The following is an 18898-nucleotide window of genomic DNA, read 5'->3' as shown; positions in this document are numbered from 1 at the left end:
GTTTCATTTATATATAGTAGTTACTGTCTGCAAATCCAGAGCTCCCAGTATATCCCTCCACCTCGTCTTTCCCCATGGAAATCATAAGTTTGTTTTCTATGTCTGTGAGTCAGTTTTTGTTTTGTAAATGAGCACATTTGTATTATTTTTTCAGATTCCATATGTAAGTGATATCATATGGTAATTTTTTCTCTTTCTGACTTACTTCACTTGGAATGACATTCTCCAGGGCCATCTGTGTTGCTGCATGTGACATTATTTCATTTTTTCTTGCTGAGTAGTATTTCATGTACTACATCTTTGTTATCCCTTTGCCTGCTGATGGACATTGAGGTAGCTTTCATATCTTGGCAGTTGTAAGTAGTGCTGATAGGAACATTGGGGTGCATGTATCTTTTTAATCAGTGTTTTTCTTTCTTTTCTATAGATACTCAGTTGTGGAATCACTAAGTCATTCTGGTAGTTCTACTTTTTTTTCAGACATCTCTATGGTTTCCACAGTGGCTGCAGCAATTTACATTCCCAGCCACAGTAGGCAAGGGTTTCCTTTTTTCCACATCCTGTTGAGGACATGTTGTCTTTTGACTTTTTGATAATAGCCATTTTCTCTAGTAGCATTTTCCTAAATACCTCCATGATGGTGAACCATGTTGTGAAACTCAACCCTTTCAGAAATGTTTTATTGTCTTTTCTCATGTGCCTTATGGTGATTTTTCTGTCAGCTTGGGCATGACATAAACAATTGCTTTTGCAAGTTGCCAGATGTGGTGTGATTGGAAAGTACACACAATTAAATTACCGTGAGACTTATTTTCAATATTCAAAAATTAGGTTGCATCGCCTTTTGGCCACTGAAGTATTGAAATATAATTATTCTCTTAAATGTATTTTCCAAAGTACAATATTTTATTTTCAGTGGGAAATATCTTTCGGAGAGTAAAGTCAACATACAGACCTAGGAAAAGAAGTTATGACCAAGCATTTGTCAATCCAGTTGTGCCTGTGGTTGTAAGTGTTTTAACAATTGATTTTTTTTTTTCTGGGGGAGTGGTATAGCTCAGTGTTAGAGTGTGTGCTTAACATGTACAACGTCCTGCGTACAATCCCCATTACCTCCATTAATGAATAAATAAAACATTTGTTGTTTTTTATTTGTAGAAATTAATTTCTGTGATAAGTTGTGGAACTAATACAGGTATACCTTGAAAGGCCTTCTGTGTGGTACAGAACATTGATCTAGAAGGATGACATTCTGGTGTTGCCTGGATGGATGCTGTTATATTCCCAGGGAATATAACTGATGACTTCCTTCTCATGCTTATTAACAACCGATCACACACATCCCTCCCAACATAGATTAAAATAGCTTCCCAAGTGCTTGTAACATTCCTTGGAGTAGCATCACCATGGGAAAAGTAAGTTTATGAAGAAAAATTATACCCAATGATATTGGAGAAATATCTTTCGATTTACAGATATTAAATATATCTGTGTATTGTGTATATTTATATTGTTGGCATGTGTTAGTAACAAAACTTTTTAATTTACACACACATATCTGTAGGCCCATGGTGATAAGCAACCTCAAGAATGGGAGCCACCAACTTCAAGTCAGGACATTAGACCTGGTAAAGCCAAAGAGGATGAAGGAGCATCTGCAGTTGAAGGTGAAGGGGAAGAGAAGAGGAATGCCTCTTGTGTGTGTGTGTGTGTATGTGTGTGTGTGTGTATGTCTCATGCATGTTGAGATGCCAATAACAGAAGGAAAGGAAACAGCAGAAAGGGATCTCAAACACTCCCTGAGAATTGACTGGAAAAGTGAAGAGAGTGCAGTTTGCATCTTAGGGCAATCCTTCACTAGAAGAAATATCCCCCCCTTTAAAAATGAGAAACTTGAGGCACACGGATCTTTTTAATCAGAGAGCAGTTGAGTATTGAATACAAAATTTGTCTTTCATGCCAAAATTTGTGTCTTCCTGCCACCTATTTTATCATAAAAAAAGGTGAATGATTTTGCTTAAAACTCAGTACTATAATTTAGCTCAGTTTTTGCCCAGGAGTCGATAGTTCAATGGAGAAGGATAAAGAGTTGAGAAATGAATCATGAATGATGGCCACTGTTTCTTTAATTGATGTTTTTGTATGGTCAGTTTGATAAAAGCTGGATAATTCAGGATACTGGCATACACATAGCTGGTTTTATATGACTTTAATGCAGCTTTTAAATGGTGGTCATATCCTTCTATGGTTAGAAAAATCCAAAGTTGAATTATTCCGTTTAACATGAGACAAATAATTTTTCCTGGATATGTAATATTTTGAAACAAACATTTATATAACTTAGGCCACTGTTAAAGGATTCCAGATTGTAACTCACAACAATGTTGGTTCATTTATTTCTACCCCATTTCCTTTATGCTCACTGCTAGACCCTATATTTGGTGTTATTCATAAATAATTTTGCTATTAATTTTGGTACTTTTTTTCTACATGGTCTTCATTTGTAGAATGTTACATACAGGACCTTTGGACCTATATATAGCTTTAATTTATTTTAATTGAAATGTAGTTGATTTGCAATGTTGTGCTAATTTCTGGTATAAAGCATAGTGATTTAGTTATGTATATAAGTTTTCATATGTTTGCATTATAGGCTATTACAAAGTATTGAGTATAGTTCCCTGTGCTGTACAGTAGGACCTTGTTTACCTGTTTTATTTATATATAGTAGTTACTATCTGCAAATCCGGAACTCCCAGTTTATCCCTCCACCTCGCCTTTCCCCATGGTAACCATATGTTTGTTTTCTATGTCTGTGAGTCTGTTTCTGTTTTGTAAATAAGCTCATTTATGTCATTTTAAAAAGATTCCACATATCAGTGATATCATATTATATTTTTCTTTCTGTTTCTGGCTTACTTCACTTGGAATGACATTCTCCTGGGCCATCTATGTTGCTGCATATGACATTATTTCATTTTTTATTGATGAGTAGTATTCCATTGTCTCCCTCCCTCCCTCCCTCTCTCTCTCTCTCTCTCTCTATATATATATATATATATATATATATATGTATATATATATACCACATCTTCTTTATCCCTTTGTCTGTCGATAACATTGAGGTAGCTTCCATATCTTGGCAGTTGTAAGTAGTGCTGGTATGAACATTGGGGTGCACGTATCTTGTTGAATTAGTGTTTTTCTTTCTTTTCAATAGATACTCAGGAGTGGAATTGCGAAGTCACTATGGTAGTTGTATTTGTAGTTTTTTGAGACACCTCTACTGTTTCCACAGTGGCTGCAGCAATTTACATTCCCAGCCACAGTGGGCAAGGGTTTCCTTTTTTCCACATCCTCCCCAACACTTGTTGTCTTTCCACTTTTTGATAATAGCCATTTACTGTAGTGGTATTTTCTTAAATATCTCCATGATGGTGAGTCACGTTGTGAAACCCAACCCTTTCAGAAATGTTTTCTTGTCTTTTCCCATGTGCCTTATGGTGATTTTTCTGTCAGTTTGGGCATGACATAAACAATTGCTTTTACAAGTTGCCAGATGTGGTGTGATTGGAAAGCACACACAATTAAATTACCTGAGACTTATTTTCAAAATTCAAAAATTAGTGTGCATCACCATTTGGCCATGGAAGTGTTCAGATATAATTATCCTCTTAAATGCATTTTCCAAAGCACAATGTTTTATTTTCAGTGGGAAATATCTTTCGGAGAGTAAAGTCAACATACAGACCTAGGAGAAGAATTTATGATCAAGCATGTGTCAATCCAGTTGGGCCTGTGGTTGTAAGTGTTTTAACAATTGATTTTTTTTTCAGGGGGGAGTGGTATATAGCTCAGTGGTAGAGTGTGTGCTTAATATGTGCAACGTCCTGGGTTCAATCCCCATTACCTCCATTAATAAATAAAAAAATTTTTGATGTTTTGTATTAGTAGAAATTAATTTCTCTGACAAGTTGTGGAACCAATACAGATACACCTTGAAAGGTCTTCTGTGTGGTACAGAACGTTGATCCAGGAGGATGACGTTCTGGTGTTGCCTGGATGGATGCTGTTATATTCCCAGGGAATATAACTGATGACTTCCTTCTCATGCTTATTAACAACTGATCACACACATCCCTCCCAACATAGATTAAAATAGCTTCCAAAGTGCTAGTAACTTTCCTTGGAGTAGCATCACCGTGGGAAAAGTAAGTTTATGAAGAAAAATTATACCCAATAGTATTGGAGAAATATGTTTGGATTTACTGATAGTCAAATATATCTCTGTATGGTGTATATGTATATTGTTGGCATGTGTTAGTAACTGAACTTTTTAATTTGCACACACATCTCTTTAGGCCCACGGTGATAAGCAACCTCAAGGATGGGAGCCACCAACTACAAGTCAGGACATTAGACCTGGTAAAGCCAAAGAGGATGAAGGAGCATCTGCAGTTGAAGGTGAAGGAAAAGGAAAGAGGGATGCGTCTTGTGGGAATGTGTGTGTGTGTGTGTGTGTGTGTGTATATGTATGTATGTGTATGTGTCATGCATATTGAGATGCCAATAACAGAAGGAAGGGAAACAGCAGAAAGGGATATTAAACACTCCCTGAGAATTGACTGGAAAAGTGAAGAGAGTGCAGTTTGCATCTTAGGGCAATCCTTCACTAGAATGAATTTCCCCCTTCTTTATAAATGAGAAAACTGAGGCACACGGATCTTGTTTATCAGAGAGCATTTGACTATTGAATACAAAATTTGTCTTCCATGCCAAAATTTGTGTCTTTCTCCCACCTATTTTATCGTAAATAATGGTGAATGTTTGTGCTTAAAACTCAGATGAATGTACCATGATTTAGCTCAGTTTTGGCCCAGGAGTAGATAGTTCAATGGAGTTGGATAGAGACATCAGAAATGAATCATGAATGATGGCCACTGTTTCTTTAATTGATATTGTTAAATGGTAAGTTTGATAAAGGCTAGATAATTTAGGATACTTGCGTACAAGTAGCTGGTTTTATGTGATCTTAATCCACCTTTTAAAAGGTGGTTAAATCCTTCTATGGTTAGAAAAACCCAAAGCTGAATTATTCCAATCAGCATGAGATAAATTGTTTTTCCTGGATATGTAGTATTTTGAAACAAAACATTTGTATAACTCAGGCCACTGTTAAAGGATTCCAGATTGTAACTGACAACAATGTCGATTCATTTCTTTCTACCCCGTTTCCTTTATGCTCACTGCTAGACACTATATTTGCTATTATTCATGAATAATTTTGGTATTAATTTTGGTACTTTTTTCTACATGGGTTTCATTTGTGGAATGTTGCATAGAGGACTTTTGGACCTAAATATAGCTTTCATTTTTTTTAATTGAAGTGCAATCGATTTGTGACATTGTGTTAACTTCTAGTGTAAAGCATACTGATTCAGTTATGTATATAAGTTTCCATATTTATTCATTATAGGCTATTAAAAAGCATTGAGCATAGTTCCCTGTGCTGTATAGTAGGACCCTGTTTATTTGTTTTATTTATATATAGTAGTTAATATCTGGAAATCCAAAACTGCCAGTTTATCCCTCCACCTCGCCTTTCCCCATGGTAACCATTTGTTTGTTTTCTATGTCTGTCTGTTTCTGTTTCGTAAATAAGCTCATTTATGTCATTTGAAAAAGATTCCACATATCAGTGATATCATATTATATTTTTCTTTCTGTTTCTGGCTTACTTCACTTGGAATGACCTTCTCCAGGGCCATGTATGTTGCTGCATATGACATTATTTCAGTTTTTTTTGCGCTGAGTAGTATTCCATTGTGTATATAGAGGACATCTTCTTTTCTAATCATCTGTCGATGGACAGTTAGGCTGCTTCCATGTCTTGGCTGTTGTAAATAGTGCGCCTATGAGCATTGGGGTGTGTGTTTCCAAAATAGAGTTTCCTTCGAATGTATGCCCAGGAGTGGGATTGCTGTATCATAGGGTAAGTCTATTTTTAATTTTATGTGGAATCTCCATACTGTTTTCCATAGTGGCTGCATCAAATTACATTCCCACCAGCAGGTGAGGAGGGTTCCCTTTTGTCTGCACAACCTGCTGCATTTATCATTTGTGGACTTTTGAATGATGATCATTTTGACTGGTGTGAGATGACACCTCACTGTAGGTTTAATTTGCATTTCTCTGATAATTAGCAACATTTAGCATTCTTCTCATACCTATCGGCGATTTGTACGTCTTCATTGGAGAAATGTTTGTTTAGGCCTTCTGCCCATTTCTTGATTGAGTTGTTTGGGTTTTTTTGTTACTGAGTTGTATGGGCTCTTTATGTATTCTGGAAATTAAGTCCTTGTCAGTCACATTGTTTGCAAATATTTTCTACCAGTCCATAAGTTTCCTTTGCTGTACAAAATCTTATATGTTTCATTCGATCCCATTTGTTTGTATTTCCTTTTTTCTGTTGCCTGGGTTGCACCTCCTAGGAGAACATTGCTAAGATTTATGTCTGAGAATGTTTGTGTATGTTTTCTTCTAGAGGTTTACACTGTTTTGTCTTATGTTTAAGTATTTAAGCCATTTTGAGTTTATTTTTGTGTACACGGTGAGGGAGGATTGTAACATCGTTGATTTACATGCGGCTGTGCAGCTTCCCCAACACCACTAGCTGAAGAGGCCGTCTTTTCTCCATTGTATATTCTTGCCTCCTTTGTCAAAGATTAATTGACCATAAGTGTGTAGGTTTATTTCTGGGCTCTCTGTTCTGTTCCATTGATCCACGTGTCTGTTTTTATGCCAATACCATGTTGTTTTGATTCCTGTAGCCCAGTATTCTTGTCTGAGGTTTGGGGGGGTTATTCGTCCAGCTTCGTTCTATTTCTTCAGTAGAGGGGAGGGTATACCTCAAGTGATACAGCACATGCTTAGCCTGGATGAGGTCCTGGGTTCAATCCCCAGTACCTCCTCTAAGAATAAAGAAAGAAGCCTAATTACCTGCCCCCTGCCAAAAATAAAAAAAACCTCGTCTTCCTCAAGTACAATGCAGTTGTCAAGTATTCACTTTAATTTTTCCTTTATATTCCCAAAAAACATAAAATTTACAGAAAAGTTGCAAGAATAGTACAGTTAACTCATCTATTTTCACCTCAATTTGCCAAGTATTAAATTTTTACCACATTGGTTTCATATCCTCTTCCCTCTCCCCTCCCCATGTGTGTATATGTATACACACACATACACACTTATTGATATGTTTGTTATTATTAAGACTGAGTCATTTAGATAAAGTTTCAACTGTAATGACCCTTTAGCCTAAGTACATTAGTGTATATATATAGCCTTAGAAGAAAGAAAAAGTCATTCTCTTGGCTAATCACTGTCCTAAATCGGGAAATTCGACCATAGGAAAATGCAATCATTAAAATTTTCTCAGTGTATACTCAGATTTCCCCAGTTGTCCCTATACTTCCCTTGATAGAATTTTGCTTTTGATCCAGAGTCCAGTCCAGGATCATGCATTGCATTTAGTTGTCATGTCTATTTAGTCTTCTTTCGTCTGGAATAATTCTTCAGTTTTTCTGTCGTTCATGACACTAACATTTTTGAAGAGGATACAGCAGTTGGTTGGCAGAATGTTAATCAATTTGAGGTATTGTCTGAGTCTTTTTCCCCTACTCAACACTTACTGTTTAATCATTCCATGTAACATGCTGAGTAAACTGAGAGACATGGTTTCAACCTTGAGCTCACAGTCTAGTGAGAGACCCAAACAACTCACTGATAAGTACAGTCACACGTATAACACAGACAGGTACAAAGGGAGCACCTAAGTTGTGTGAGGGCAGTCTTGGGAAAGGAAGAGGATAATGAAACCCTGGTTTCTTAGTTTCTGGTAACAGACTCCTGAAATAATGCTCTTGTGGTTCTTCAGCATCACATTTGTTTCCACACGAGCCTAAGGCTTTTATTTCGTGAACAGTGAAAGAGTGAATGTTATCAACTCTTATTCGTATCTCATGTTTCAGTTCTTAAATTGATCAACTTTTTATTTGCAAGGGCCTGTCCCGGAAGCTGATCAACGGGAAGTGGCTAAGCCAAAGACTAGGCGTGAGCGTGGTCGCGGTTTCAATGGGAAGAGACTGCCAAAGCCAGAGCCCTTTTAAAATGCCAGAAGCAGGTATGTTCTCCATTAAGTGTGCAAATTATAGGGTGTCTGTTTTCCACAATATACTATTTTTAATGATACATGGGTAACAGTACTGTTTCTTTATAACAGAGTTCACTTATAAAGGTGATTTGAAATGTAGTTTCGACCTTAAGTGCCTGACTTACTGGACTATCAGGTATAGAAACAAATTTGTTAAAGCCATACTGGATTATAAAAGATGAAAATATTTTCTTACTTTTAAGTATGAGTCCTTTAACCAACAGTTGTTAAATTTCACATGCTTTTGTAGAGTTCTGCGTTTAACATACACGTAGTGCATTTGTAACACACATCAGTTTGTATGACATATGCTGAAGCCTTGAAGTAGGTTCCAGTACCAGCTCTAACCCAATTTCTGTGACTCTGGGCCAATCCCTTAACTTCTAAACCCATCTTTGCTCTTATAAAAATAGTGAATTCAAATCAGATATTTAAAAATCATTTTCAGGTCTGATTTTTGCATACTGTTTCTGTTGCATTGAACACGAAGATACATGATTTTATTTATGATAAATCATCAAACTCTGACCTGAGTCAAGTTACAACACCTGAGTGGACGTTTCCTCACTACTAAGAAAAGGAACACTTTGCTTGACGGTTGTTTTTCTGTAGGAGTTGTGAATGCCCATCCTCAGATTCCGCCAAATTCTGAAATCTCTGGCTCTCAACAATTGCATTTTGTCTTTTTTTCCTTCCAGTTTTTATTGATATATAATGGACAAAAATGTGAACAGTTGCATTTTAAATCCTTCCCCAAATGAAGCCTCAAATGACTAATTACTAAACTTTCAAGAGACAATCTAGTTTCTAGTCTCTATGTCTGATCAGGTAGAGAAAGTGCAGATAGTCAGTGATGCTCAAGGCGGGTGCAGGATGCATATGCTTAGCACACTTTCTATCCCACTGTCCACTGTCAGTCTTAATGAGCCAGTCTTCCTAAGAAAATGCAGGCACTATGATATAATCATCTCTAACCATGTGACATGTGGCATGAAAATTTTGTGTCCCGAGGTATCAGGTTGGTAAGATTGAAATGCAAAGACCATAACTGAAGTACTTCCTGAGTAATCAAGTTAAGTGTGTCTTACGTGTGTGTTTTGCAGATTACCAACTATTAATTACATAGCTTCTGAATTTAAAGGAAGCACTTGATGTTTAGGAAGTAAATTACCTTTCATTACATTCCTGGCCCATTCCAAACTCTTTACATTAAAAGATAGTTTTCAGGCTACTTTCAGGAACCTATTGAATATGGTTAAAATATACTCATGGGAAGATCATAGCCTTCAATACATATGCTATTAAAAAAGGAAAAGATTATAAATTACATGTGTGTCCAATATAAAAAATAATCAAAGGTCAAAAACGTGTAGACCTAAGGGAAAAGGAAAGAGAGTCTTAAGAAAATGCTTAAAGTGTGAGCATTAGGAAAAGGAAAAATAATCCAAGTAATCAACAAATCAAAGAGCTTGCTCTTTTAGAAAATATTTGTGAGTAGAAGATCCACTAGTTTAGAGAGTCTTGCAGAGAGTAGACAGAAGGCCAAGTATACCTAATAAGGAACACCAAAAAGACGCAAGCAGATATGGAGTATATTATCTGTCTCTCTTTACCTTTCTATGTGTACATATGGCTTTCCAGGTTTTTCCCCCTTTTTTCCACCCCACGAGAAACGGTACTATTTTCCTTCACAATTTGATGTTACCTTTGATGGTACTGACTTAAAACTAGTGGAACTATTTGATACATTATACAAACTGGAGTGCTTTTAAGAATGTAAAGAGCCACCGTTCATAATTACAGCAGGAGTATGGATGAAAACAGGGACAAATGGTTAACCTACTACCACATAAGGGTGACTTACGCTAGCTCCTAGAAACAGTTTTGCACTTTTCCACAGACGGAGCCGAAACAAATGCAATACTAGCCTTTCTCTTTATTTCATTTAAGCAATTCTAAGTGTGATGTTACTGTTTTAGATATCCTATATTCAGAATGTTATTCAAGTCAACGCATTTATATGAAATTTTAAAAATTCCTTCTGTTTCCTAGGTGTTTCACTGGTTTTGATTTTTACCAAAAGTATTAAAAAAATGTTGCTTTCCACTTAAAACTACCTCGCAACAGAAGCATTGGGTTCAGTGAGTTCTGAAGTTGAACAGTCGACTTGTTTCTCTGTACCACTAGAAAGAGTGATGTGTTTAGCAAATACTGTTAATGTGTCTGAAAGTCTACCTTCAGAGTCTCTGCAGAGGTTTAACTGGATATAAGCCAAGGGTCACCCTTAGGGTTCTGGTTTTAGTCCATGTTATAAAACTGAAACTGTAGTGTCCTCTGTATGCTTTAGTGCCATCTAACAAAATTTTAACTAATATATCCAAATGTTATGTTATCTTACAGGTGAAGGGAAACCACAGGTTTAATTGAAGACAAGCTGTAACCATGTAGGCTGTTATTGTGTTGGAAATGTACCTGTTCAAGTTCTCTCAATAAAGTTTTGCAGTTTTGCCCAAAGAATTCTTGCACATCTTTTGTTAAATTTATTCCTAGGTATTTGATGCTGTTGAAAATTGTTCCTGTTTTGGAAATTTTATATTTTGTTTGATCTAGTGTAGAGAGACATAATTTTTGTATATTGCTTTTTTTTCTACCCAGCAATCTTGCTAAGTATGTTTAATTCCTAAGGTTTATCTTTATGTAATTTTCAACATGCAAATCATATCATCTTTGAATAAGAATAACAGTTTTGTTCCTGCCATTGTAAACATTATAGCTGTTATTTCCTTTTCTCATTTTATGTCATCGGGCAGACCCTCCACTACAATTACGGTCAATAGAACTGGTGATAGTGGACATCCTTGCCTTAGCCCTGATGAGAAATGGAAAATTTTCAACATTTCACCATGATGTTTAATGTGCCTTTTTCGGCAGATACACTTTATCAGAGTAAATTCATTTATTCTTAGTTTGCTTAGAGTATTCATCTTGAATATATGTCGAATTTGATCAAACACTAGAAGTACATTTATTGAGATCATAAGATTTTTTTCTCTCTGTCAGTCAGTTAATGTGTTGAATTACAGCGGTACGTTTCCATGTTTTAAGCCAACGTTATATTCCTAAGGTAAAGACACTTTGGTCATGAGTAATCTATGCCCTAATAATTTGTTTAGGATTTTTATGTATATTCGCATGAGTGACACTAGCCTATACTTTTATTTTATCTACTCTCTTTCTGGGACTTAGTATCAAGTTTATGCTAGCTTCACACAGGCTTGGGGTGTAAAATCTCTTTTTCTGTTCTCTGGAGCTGCAAGGCTGTGAGTAATGTAGGGCCAGGCTTTCTTGTGATCACTTGTTTCTGGATTGCTTCTCTCTCTTAAGATTGGATCCCTGCTGAAAAGGCAGAGACAGAAGGCGCATCTGCATGTTCCCATCTCTTCCAGCTTTGGGAGGTGCCCATCTCCCCTGCAAGATGCCTCTAATGATGCTGTCACTCTAAAAGCTACCTGCTCCTGTTTCTGTGCTGACACTGATCTTCTGTACACAGAAAGTTACAAGTTATCACTCTACAACACAGATGGACCTAGAGATTGTTCTGCAAAGTGAAGTAAGTCTTTCAGAGAAAGACGAATATCACATATCACTTTCATCTGGAATCTTAAAAAAAGGTACAAATGAACTTATTTGTAAACCAGAAATAGACTCATAGATGTAGGAAAACTATGGTTACCAAAGGGGATGGCGTGGGAGGGATAAACTGGAGTTTGGGATTAATACATACACACTACTATGTGTAAACTAGATAAATAACAAGGACCTTTATAGCACAGGAAAGTATATTCAATATCTTGTAATAAGCTAAAATGGAAAAGAATCTGCAAAAATACAACTGAATCACTTTGCTGTACAACAGAAACTAACACAACATTGGAAGTTAACTATATACTCCAATGAAAAATAAAAAATGAAACCATAAAAAAAGAGGTCGGCACTCTCACTAACTTCCCTTAGATGCTTTTGAGCTGTGCTGTATGGTCACAAACGGCTGACTATAGCTTCATTTATTGAGTTCTTTTATCTAATAATAGGTTTTACTATAAAAACTCACATTTATAGAGTACGTACCATCTGTTAGCCATTTCTTTGTGCTACTTTCTGTACATGTATGACGTCATCAAATCCTCACAAAGAGGATAAGGCAGAGTTTTGACAAAATTGAGAATCTCTGACTTCAGTAAGAAGCAGATTTGGGGGTTCCAGTTCTAAATGCAGAGCCTTGCTCTTTTCCTTATTCAGGAGCGCACAAGCTCCTGAAGTGTTTGAGTACAGAACTGATGGTGTATATGATGACTTTAGTTGTAATTTGATGTTTTTCTAAAATTTTAAATTTAATTTCTTTTTTAAAAAAATCAAGTTATTTTATTCAGCTAAGATGGAGTTCTTTTTTAAAATTTCTATTTAATAGACTTTATTCTTTTACAGTAGTTTCAGGTTCACAGAATTGAGCAGAAAATACAGGGAGTTTGCACACAGCCCTCCCCAGTCACACATATGTACTCCCCTACCGTCAACATCCCTCATCAGTGTGGCGTATTTCATATAATTGAACCATCATGGGCACATTATTATCAACCAAATTCCATAGTTTATATTAGGGTTCACTCTTGATGTTGTACAATCTATGGGTTTTGACAAATGCAGAATGACGTGTAGCCACCTCTATAGTATCATACAGAGAAATTTCATTGCCCTAAAATCCCTTCTGCTCCATCTATTCATTCCTCTTTGCCTCCCTCTCCCTAAGCCCCTGGAAACCACGATCTTTTCATTGTTTCTGTAGCTGTGCCTTTTCCAGAATGTCATTTTGTTGGAAAGGTACAGGTTGTAGCTTTTTCAGACTGGCTTCTTTCATTTAGTAATATGTCTTTGCAGTTTCTTCCGTGTGTTTCATGGTTTGATAGATCATTTTTTTACTGCACATAGATTTTTGAATTTCCATATATGTACTCTTCATTGTTTCCAAGAACGTTTAGTACTTTAGCTTTTTTTTTTTAATCAAGTTTCAGGGTTTATTAGGGAAATAAGAGAGGCAAAGACACCCCAAATGACAGAAAGATAACTCTGAAAATGTCCCTTTGCAAGCCAAGTGGAAGCCTGGACTTGACCTCCCGCAAAGGACAAGAAACTGGTGTGTTAGCACCAACATTCTCTGGCAGCCACCTTGCCGGGGTGTGAGCGTCTCAGCCAGGACTGCTTCCCACCCCAGCCAAAGGTGAGGAGGAGACAAAGACTGTAGAGTTAATGCAGAGGCGATGAGAGCTGCAAGGAAAGGGAGAGAGAGAGGTGGGGAGGACCGTGGCAGAGCCTCAAGCTTTTGGCTCTTCGCGCCTCAAATACGTTGACAAGTAGTTCTGCAAAATGTTTCCGAAAAGGTAAAAACGCCTAACATTGTTGCCGAGAGTTCCCCTGGTCCTCTCCCAACGTGCCACCTCACGCTCCTGGGTGTACATAGCAGAGCCCAAAGGCCACTGTTTTGAAAAAAAGAAAAACAAGAAGAAGCCCGTTGTCCTGTAAGGAGAGAGGAAGGAGCTGAAGGCTGTTGGGGCCTTTCCCACGTGGGCCTGTGTTCTGTAGAAGCAAATTCCCAGCAGCAGTGTGGCACGATTCTACGTGAGGGTCTCACCTTTTGTCACCCAGGCTTGAACATACTTATTTTTCCATTGAAGAGCTGTCAATCTCTTGTTTAGTGTTGCTAGTCTTGAACAGCAAGGCATATCGAACGAGTTGAGAGAGTCTGCGAGTTTCTTGATGCTGCTGGTGATGACCTCAATGTACTCCCGGTTCACCCAGTCCTGGTGGATCTCCTGCTGCACCAGGTCCTCTTGTCCTGCCTTGGCTGCTGCCTAAGGAAGAGCCAGAGCTTTAGCGTTTTAAACGTACATAGTTATCAAAGGAATAAAGCCAACCACAAAAGAAGAATTAATTTGAAAAGATACATACGCCCTAGTATTAACAGCAGCGTTTTTTATAATTGCCAAGATATGGTGGAATCCTAAGTGCACATGAATAGTTGAACAGATAATGAAGATGCAGCATATCTATGTATATATGTAATGGAATACAACTGAAACATTAAAAAGAAGGCTATTTTTCCATTTGCAGCCCTTCATTCACTTTTTTTTTTCAATTCAAAAAGTAGAATTTTATAACTGGCTTTGACATTTCCATTACATCAAAAACAAGAAAATACCTAGAAAAAAACTTACCTATACTCCAAAAACTGAAATGACACAAAGAAATGGAAAGGTTTCTTGTGCTCTTGGATTGGAAGAATCCACACTATGAAAATGCCCACACTACTGAAGGCAATCTGCAGATCCATCGCAACCCCCATCAAAATACTCGTGACATTCCTCGTAGAACTAGAACAAACGATTCCTAAGTTTATAAGGAACCACAAAGACCCCAGACAGCCAAAGCAATCTTTTGTAGTTCTCTTTTTCTCCTCTTTCTTCCGTTTGTTGTGTTTCCTCATGGTTTGATGAATAGAGAAGGCCTTTTAACATTTGTTGTAAAGCTGGTTTGGTGGTGCTGAAATGTTTTAGCTTTCGTTTATGTGTGAAGCTTTTGATTTCTCCATCAAGTCTGAATGAGAGCCTTGCTGGATAATGTATTCTTGGCTGTAAATTTCCCCCTTGCATCACTTTAAATATATCATGCCTCTCCCTTCTGGCTTGTAGAGTTTCTGCTGAAAAATCAGCTGATAACCTTATGGGAGTTCCCTTCCATGTTATTCATTGCTTTTCTCTTGCTAATTTTATTATTTTCTCCTTATCCTTAATTGTTGTCAATTTGATGAGTATGTGTGTTCCTCTTTGGGTTGATTCTGTGTGGTACTCTCTGTGCTTCCTGGACTCGGGTGACTGTTTCCTTTCCCAAGTTGGTGAAGTTTTCTGTTATTATTTCTCCAAAATTTCTCCGGTCCTTTCTCGCTCTCATCTTTCTGGGACCCCTATAATGTGAATATTAGAGTGCTTCATACTGTCCCAGAGTCCTCTTAAACTACCCTCATTTCTTTTCATTCTTTGTTCTGTTTTCTGTTCTACAGTAGTGATTTCCACTAATCTGTCTTCTAGCTGACCGATCCTTTCTTCTGCTTCATTTAGTCTTTTCTTGGTTCCTTGGAGTGTATTGTTCATTTCAGTGATTTTATTCTTCAACTCTGTTTGGGTATTCTTTATATTTTCCAACTCTGAGAAAAACTTCACTCTGTGCATGTATACTCCTCTTGAGTTTTCTAAACATCTTGGCCATCATTACTTTAAACTGTTTCTCAGATAATTGTGTGTGTCCTCATCACTTATTTCTTCTGGGATTTTATCTTGTGCCTTGGCCTGGGAGATATTCCTCTGCTGCCTCATGTTGTCTGTCTTTCTATTTGTATTTTTAGGTAAGTTAGTTACATTTCTCGATGTTGGAGAAGTGGCCCTCTGTTGGAGATGTCCTATACGTCCCACCAGTACACTCCTCTCTTGGAACCCACGGGCCAGTGTCCAGCCGGTCCGATTGTAGAGTTTGGCCTGTGTTTGTGGCTTCCTCCCACAGGCTTTGGGATTGTTGTTTTCTTATTTCTGGTATCTTCCCCTGGCGGATGAGCCTAGAGTACAGTCTTATGCAGGATTCCTGGCAGAAGGAGCCTGCCCACTGTTGTGGGAAGCTTGGTCCTGGACCTTTGGTGCTTAAGACCCTGTCTAGAAAAGTTTATTGCTTAAGAAGTGGGCTGATGGGTGGAGGTGTGTTTCTGCCGTGTATGTTGTTTGGCCTGAGGCTTCCCTACAGGCTGTTGAGTGGGGCTAGGTCTTGGTGCTAATGATCCAATCAAGATGTCAGCCTCCAGGACAGGTCATGTAGATGAACACTTATGAAATATCCGTCACCAGCTTTTATGTGCACTTGGTGAGCCGCAGCCATTCCTATGTCCCCAGGAGACTTTTCCAAACCAGCCAGCAGGCCTGGCCCATGTTCCTATGAAATCACTGCCTCTGCCTTTGGACCTAGCATATGCCAGATTCTGTGTTCACTTCCCAAGAGAGTGAAATCTGTGTTTACCCCAGTCACAGCATCTCCTGAATGTATGCCCCACTGGTCTTCAAAACAGGTTGTCCTAGGGTCTCCTTCTCCTCTCAATGCCAGAATCCTGGGCTGTGAAGCCTGACATGGGGCTTAGAACTCTCACTCCTGTGGGAGTGCTTCTGTAACTTAATTATCCCTCAGCTTGTGGGTTGCCAAGCTGGCAGATATGGGGCCCAATTAGATCGAGAGGATGCCCCTTGTAACATCCTGCTGTCGTTCTCTCTTTATGTTTCCAGTTGAAGGTGGTCTTCTTTTCTAGGTTCCAGTCTTGTTTTTTTCAGTAGTTTTCAAACAGTCATTTGCGGTTTCTTTCTAGTTGCGAGGAGAGGCAAGCTCGTGCTCCTGCCACTGCATCATCTTGACCAGAATACATATCTATTGTGTTTTTAACTTCATCTCTGTATATTTTTAAAAGTGATTCATCTAGGTATTGAAATATTCATACTTAACTATTCATAGACTACTGAGAATTGACATCTCACCATTTCACAGGGAAGTAGATATCGTACCACCATATAGGTCCCTTTATTCTCCCACTTTTTATGTTATAGCTGTCTTATATATTACAATGATATACATTGAAATCCCATCAGATAATGTTTAAATTTTTCCTTTCAATCCTAAAATATATTGTATTTATTTATTTAGTTAGTTTTTGTGTGGGTTTTTTTGGGAGGGGGAAGTAATTATGTTTCTTATTTCTGTGTTTTTTGGAGGAGGTTCTGTGGATTAAACCCAGGACCTCATGCTTGCTAAGCATGCAGTCCACCACTTGAGTGTACCCTCCCCCTCAAATATATTTCTAATTACTTCAAAAAGAGAAGCCTAGTCTAGTATATGTGGCCAAATACCTACCAATTTCATTGCAGTGCTTGCTTCCTTAATAATGTTCCAAGTTTCCTTGTTGTATCATTTCCCTTCTGGCTGAAGGATTCTGGATGCAATTCTTTCAGGTCTGCTAACCACACATTCTTCTTCTTTTTCTTCTTCTGCACTTTTTTTTAAACATGCGCTTTCTTGAAAAATATTTTGCTAGATGAAGAATTTGGGGTTGAGATTTCATTACTTTCAGCATTTAAAAAATGTTGAGAGAGGAGGGCAAGATGGTGGAGTAGAAGGACGCTCACAGCTCACCCTCTCCCACAAATACACCAAAAGCCACATCCACGGAACCACCCAGCCAATCAGAGCACCTGCTGCACTCAGACAGAATATTGCCCTCTTGAAAAGACAAAGACACCACGAATCTGGTAGGAGAAAAGGAAAGAAGAAAAAGCAAAAAAGTACAGGATCGGTCCCACGAGGAGGGAGTGGCAAAGGATGTATAGTGCTCGTTCATTGGGTCTCACCCCTCTCCAACGGAGAGGTCAGCTGGATGGAAGGGAAACCCTTGGGGCTCAGATCTGTATGGAGTACCCCTTGATCGATAGAACTAAGTTAAACAGGCACAGAGGATCTTCGCAACTCCCAGCCCTATAGTCAAAGTGGCAGGTGGGGGACGGGATAGGCTGCCTGAGCTGGGAAGCAGAGTAGGGCGGGCTGCACAGAGGCAATCCCAGTGGAATGCAAGGTGCTGTGCACCTTGGATGAGTGTGTACACAGGGCAAAATATACTGAGCCCTCCATAAAATATGAAAGAAAAATGGCTGATATATGCTGGGGGGAATAGGGGCCATACCGCTATCTCTGAAAACCCATGTTAAGTTTTCAGGAGAGGAGAGGCAGAACTCAGCCACTGCCCCCATATCCGCTGGGGCTTATCACTCAGGTGGGAATGTGGTCAAAACCTGAATCTGTATTTAAGAGTTTAGCAGCCTCAAAGGCGAGAATGAGACTTGTTTAAAGCCCGAGGCATATAGGATCTTTTTGCCCTGGTACCTCAGAGAACTTGTTCTGCCAAGACAAACAGGGAGCTGAGTTTTGGCTTGGAGCAGGGACAGGGCTTTTCCTCCATCTTCTCCAAGCCCATGTATAGATGGTGGACCCGAGGTGGAACGGGCAGCTGCCCAGAGCAGGGGAGTGACTGCGTGCCAGGAGAGGCCTGGTGGCTACCTGCCTTCCTGGTAGGAGCACAGAACTTGATTGTGGTGCTGGAAGGGGGTGAGATTTGCCCACCTACCTCGCCTCAACACTGCATTTGATCACGTCATTAGGAGGGGGAGTGACCTGCCTGCCCACCATGTAAGAGCACACCACCTGAGTGCAGTGTTGGGAGGGGGTGTGATCTGCTTGCCGACAGGCAGTGGGAGCAGCACAGATGAGGGGTGCCAATGGAGGGCCTCTGGAAGCAGGAAGCTGAGTTCGTGAAACAGGGCAAAGATAGAAAGACATCATGATAAAATCATTAAGAGTGCACAGTCTCCATGAGAACACATCCCCCTCTTTTTTAAGACGTCTCAACTCGAGTGCTATTCTGATTCAACTAGCTCTTCTATTATTGATTATACACTGTTTTCAAACCTTTCTTTCTCACTTCTTTTAAAATTCTCTCTTTTTAAAAAATTTTATTCCTGCATAGGCATGACAAAGATAAACAAATAAACTCCTTAA

General features: G+C 38.6%; 1 long non-coding RNA gene across 1 annotated transcript; it reads left to right on the top strand.

Moving 5' to 3' along the window:
* Positions 1-942: 942 nt before the first annotated feature.
* On the top strand, positions 943-8157 carry LOC135320153 (uncharacterized). Its single transcript, XR_010379402.1, has 5 exons — positions 943-1008; positions 1565-1667; positions 3713-3804; positions 4362-4464; positions 8062-8157. It is a non-coding gene; the product is annotated as an uncharacterized LOC135320153 (long non-coding RNA).
* Positions 8158-18898: the final 10741 nt, after the last annotated feature.

This window comes from Camelus dromedarius, chromosome X (assembly GCF_036321535.1).
Source record: "Camelus dromedarius isolate mCamDro1 chromosome X, mCamDro1.pat, whole genome shotgun sequence".
Classification (NCBI taxonomy): domain Eukaryota; kingdom Metazoa; phylum Chordata; class Mammalia; order Artiodactyla; family Camelidae; genus Camelus; species Camelus dromedarius.
This window is presented reverse-complemented; position numbering and strand designations above follow the sequence as displayed.